Raw genomic sequence first — 5,636 nt, forward strand, 5'->3', positions numbered from 1 at the left:
GTTGCTGGAATTCGGGATGTGCTTCTGGATGAGTTTTCACTTGGAGGTGTGTTAAGGAAGGGCTTTGGAGCTGCTTTCATTCTCTTTTTGGCTGTTTCATTATTTGAAAGGAGAGGGAAATGTTTGCTCCCAACACCACGAGCCCTGGACAGAGCAGCTGGATCCTGTGGTGTTGGGAGGAGGAGCAGGGAAGCATCCACCTGGATTTCTGATGCTCTTGGACACCTCTTGGCATGCCTGGCTTTCCCAGAGGAGCAGCAGCCCAAATATCCACATTGGGGTTGTGTCTCCAGAGATTTGAGGAAATCTCCCCTCCTTGGGCTGCTGGCAGGGACAGGACAGTGGGACAACCAGTGGAGCTTTTCACCATCCAGCTGGAAATCCTCTGGGAATTCTCTGGCCTTTCCAGGTGAAAATGAGGGCAAACAAAAATCCACTCCAATCCTGAATGTGGTTTTACTTCCCTCAATTTGTTTGCTGAGCCCACTTCCCTGGCTCAGTGCACACTGGACACAAAATTATGAACAGAATTATGAGCAGAAACCTCCCTGAGTTCTCCAGGTTTCCTCTCACTTCCTGCAAACAGGGAGAGATTTTCCAGGGAATTTTGTGGGAGCAGAATAAATTATCAGCAATTTATAAAGACCAATTCCATTGATTATTTCCCCTTTGGCACAGCCGTACTTTGTGCTAAAAGCACTCCCAGTTTAACCCAGTTCCCAGAGCTGGGATGTGACCTTCAGCATGGAAAGTCAGGTTAACAGTGAATTATCAAATATTTCAGGAAAATGTTCAGGATATTGGGCAGGAATTGTTCCCTGGGAGGGTGGGCAGGCCCTGGCACAGGGTGCCCAGAGCAGCTGGGGCTGCCCCTGGATCCCTGGCAGTGCCCAAGGCCAGGCTGGACATTGGGGCTTGGAGCAGCCTGGGACAGTGGGAGGTGTCCCTGCCGTGGCAGGGCTGGCTCTGGATGATCCCTACAATCCCTCCCAACCCAACCCATCCAGAATTCCATGGTTCTCTAATTCAGCTGCAAATGGATTTTTTCCCAGCTCAGTTGGTTCTCAGAGGATCCATCAGGCACAGCTGCAGCTGCAGTGCCGTGGATTCCACGGCATTCCAGGGGAAAGGAGAGGTCAGGGGCATGTGTGGCCTTTCCAGCAAAATCCTCTGCTTATCTGCAGGCTCAGACTTCAGCTGGAATCACAGAATCCCAGAAGGATTGGGTCAGGAAGGACCTTAAAGCCCATCCAGTGCCACCCCTGCCATGGCAGGGACACCTCCCACTGTGCCAGGCTGCTCCAAGCCCCAATGTCCAGCCTGGCCTTGGGCACTGCCAGGGATCCAGGGGCAGCCCCAGCTGCTCTGGGCACCCTGTGCCAGGGCCTGCCCACCCTCCCAGGGAACAATTCCTGCCCAATCTCCCATCCAGCCCTGCCCTCTGGCACTGGGAAGCCATTCCCTGGCTCCTGGCCCTCCATGCCTTGTCCCCAGTCCCTCTGCAGCTCTCCTGGAGCCCCTTTAGGCCCTGGAGGGGCTCTGAGCTCTCCCTGGAGCCTTCTCTTCCCCAGACTGACCAGAATAAGAATACTCCAATAATATAAAAGTGCATTTTTACTGAAGGCTCAGAATTGCTGGAATTTGAAAGTCAAAGTGGCTTTTTCAATGAAGTCCTTGAATTTCCTTGGTAAAAATATCAGGCTTTAATTCCATTTCCATGTCTTCCACGGGGAGAACAGAGCTAAAGTGTCTTGACTGTGCCTGGCAGCCTAAACTTGCACAAACTCCTTTGTTGTAAAGCTCGTTGTCATCTGCCTGCCTAAATTCCTAGGGTTATATTTTATTTTTTTATTGTGGAAAACTGGAAAAGAGCCCGTGGAGGGGTTTGAAAAAATCAGTGGAAGACTGAAAACTAATTAAATTAAATTCAAATTAATTAAAGCACTTTTGTTTTGCAAATATGGCTTTTTTTAACACAAAACCAACCTGGACTTCCAAGTGTGTCCTGAAAATAATCCCTGGCTCAGTTCTACTGGAACACATTAGTTCAGACTAATTTTAGGCTAGCTCCTGGGCTGGCTCTGGGATCCAGAGTGAAAACCTGCTGCCCAGCACGATCCTGGACACAGGAATCAGGCTCCTGCTCCCAACTTCCTTTTGGAGGAGCCTCTCCCTGCCCCTTTCCCATCTGGTGTGCACAGGGAGAAAACCTGGATGCTTTGAGACATCCTGTGTCGGTTCCACTCCCTGAGAAAAATGGGATTAGGCAAGGAATGGAACCAAGACATTTTCTGGGACCACTGGGATGTGGGATTTGCTGCAGGGATTTGTTAATTTCAGCAGGTTGGATAAAATTGTTCCGTGTGTTTTTCTCTGTGTGACAGAAATAAAGGGAAAGGTGGTGTGAAAAGTTAATATTCCCCAAATATTCCCTGCCCAGGATGCTGTGTCTGCTTGGTGTCTTTCCCTGGAATTCTCTATCATTTCTGGCATTTTTCTGCCTCACAGGGCATCGTTCTCTCACAGCATCATCATTCCCCCCTTACACTGGATGTCGGGAAGAAATTCCTCCCTGGGAAGGTGCTGAGGAGGTGGGATGGAATTCCCAGAGCAGCTGGGGCTGCCCCTGGATCCCTGGCAGTGCCCAAGGCCAGGCTGGACATTGGGGCTTGGAGCAGCCTGGGACAGTGGGAGGTGTCCCTGCCCATGGCAGGAATAGGATGATCCTTAAAATCCCTTCCACCCCAAACCATTCCATGATTCCATGACCAAACAACACCTTGTGCCATAATGTCCCTGCATCCACCACATCTGTTCCCATTTTTAAGGCTGGAATTTCATCCATTTGGCCCAATTTGTTCTTGCCAAGCCCAGTAAAACTGCTCAGGATCATCTTCTAGGAACTGGAAAAACGGGACTTTTATTTCATAGGACTTTCTGCTTCCCAGGGCTCCCTGTCTTGCTGACAGCTCTGTAATTCCCCATCATTTTTCCAGGGAAGTGCTGAGCTTTCTATTTCTGACCCACTCAAGGCTCTCAAATTCCTGGTGCTGGCTCCTACTCATGCCAGGGATTTCCTCAGATCCTGATGGTTTGGAAATCCTTAATTTGTCAGAAATCCTTCATTGGTCAGAAATCCTTAATCTGTTAGAAATCCATAATTTGTTCCAAGTCCCAAATTTGGCAGAAATCCATAATTTGTCAGAAATCTTCTTAACCTGTGTTTTCCACCTTGGCTTTTCCTTGGGAATATTCAATCCGAGTCTCTCTGTGAACACACAAAACGCGTTCTCATGGATCTGACACCTCTGTGGCATTCCCTACATTTCTGCTTGGAAAAGCACCACTTTTACTCCTCTAATTTATTTTTATTGCCTTTATGCCTCATTGCTCGACATTCCTTTGGATTCCCGGCCTTTCCCTGCTCCACTCCCCTCATCCTTAGTTCTGTTTTGGCTTCCATGGTCTGCACGAGCCCTGTTCTATATTCTGGGCGCTGAGGGCTCCGTTTTGCATCCAGAGGTTGCATCCAGACCTTTCTTTGGAATCTTGTGGCTTTCCAGTGCACTTTTAATGGGACCTCCTTCACTATCCCATAGCTATTCCCAATTATCTTCCTGGAAAACTCCCCCAGCCACCTCCAGCTGCTGGAGTGTGATCTCCTGAGATCCATTATTTCTTAGCTGCTGTTCTCACAGTTCCTTTTCCTTGGAATACTGAACTCTGTCACTTCATCCCAATCGTCTCCCTGTTTGTCACTTGTCCCTCACTTGGAACTGGGCAAAAGGCCCAGCCAAGCCACACCAACCTTCTCCACCTCCCATCCAAAGCTGCACTCAGCTGCCCCAGGCACTTTTCCCATGAAATTCCTTGTCCAAGAGTTTTCCATGTCCCATCCAAAACTCCTTTGTCCCTCTCTCCTTTTTAAAGGGGTTTTTAGGAGCTTTTGAAAGTGAGATTGGTGCCATTTTTCCAGCTCTGTTTTTAACCTGATGTCCAATGATCTCTTCCCTTTTTTTTTTTTGGAAATCATGGATCTCTCTGCTGGATGAACCTCCACAATTATTCCTGCCTTCCCTTCCTGTAGTGCTGCTCTAAATTTGTCCTCCCAGTGATTTCTGACCACACTGGGGTTTTAAGGAATGATCTCTCCACTGGATAATCCAAATCCTGCTCTCCATCGTGTCCCTGAGCTCCCCAAAGCAACAGAAACCCAGCAGAAACTGATGTTTGGAGAAATTAATCCCTGAAACTTCTCTTCCTCTTCTTTTTTATTTGGGGTTGTTTTGGTTTTGTTGTTGTTTGCTTTGTAACCACCAACAACACAAAAAGAACTCTGGATTATCCCACCAAAATTCCTGCAATAAAAGCTCTCTAATCCCAGCCCTCCACTACATTTAGTTGGCAGATTCCTAATTTAAGGGGGAAACATCTTATTTTGCTTCTGCTTAAATTCTTGGATGCTTAAAAATGAAATCTGATTCCAAACTGGAATGGTTTCCTCCCATTGTGGATTCTCCAGTGGGGTTTTGCAGAGCTGTACGTGGGGCCAGGCTCTGGCTCTGCCGTGGGCACTGAGGGCAGGGGAACATCCCTGAAATCCTTCATTTGAGGATAATAATGCTGCAAATGAGGATCCCAGGTCTCAAAAGAGGCAAAGGGAGCTCAGTTTCACCAGGAATTTCCTCTTGCTCAAGGTTATGGTTTTGGGCCAAGTCAAATTTCTATTTCCAGATTTGGAAATCAGGTGATTTTTCCAGATTTTCCTCTGTGAAACAGAACTAGAAGAAAAATGTCCCCTCGGAGCATGGCTGGGTGTCCCTTTATCACCTCTCTCCTCCTGTGGGATTATTTTTGGTCTCTTTTCCATTCTTACACTGCTCACAATATGTTTAAATATTTTGATGTGTTTTTATTGAGGACTCCTTCACTTCTTTTTTTGCCCTCTTTATTTGTTTCCCACTTCCATATTCTTGGAATCAGGGTGAGAGAATAGGGAATCAGAGAATGGTTTGGGTTGGAAGGGATATAAAAAATAATCCCATTCCAACCCCAAAAACAATCACCTGCTTGGAACTGGGGCTGAATTTAATCCCTGTCCTTCACAGTCACTTCAAGCAAAGTATTCCTCATTTTTGGATTGTACTTGGACCTCAGTTCTATAGAAATATGAAATAGCCCAAGGAATTTTAAGGACAGGCTTCTTAACGGGGCCTGTAGGACACAGGGTGAGGGGGTTAAATTAAAAGCAAATTTAGATCAGATACAAGGAAGAATTTTTTTACAATGAGGGTGGAAAAACACTGGAAAGGATTGTCCAGAGAGGTTGTGGATGCCTCACCCACATGGATGGAGTTTTGGGATCTTGGAGATGTCCTTGTTTATTACAGAGTGGGGGTTGAGCTGGAGGAAAATCCCTTCCAAACCATTCCATGATTTCATGAAAGTTTAGACCCTCCGTGACTTTCTCTTGGTGAGGGATGGGAAGAGAGGCCTCCCCAGGTGTGGGAAATCAGGAATGTGGGTGGGATCCACCTGGGCAAAGGAGAGGAATGTGGGGAAAGGCAGCCGTTTCCTGCTGCAACACCCAGGCCTTGCCCATCTGCCTGAGGGATGGGTCAGTGCAGGTGCGGAAA

This window comes from Corvus cornix, chromosome 1 (assembly GCF_000738735.6).
Source record: "Corvus cornix cornix isolate S_Up_H32 chromosome 1, ASM73873v5, whole genome shotgun sequence".
In the NCBI taxonomy this organism is placed as follows: domain Eukaryota; kingdom Metazoa; phylum Chordata; class Aves; order Passeriformes; family Corvidae; genus Corvus; species Corvus cornix.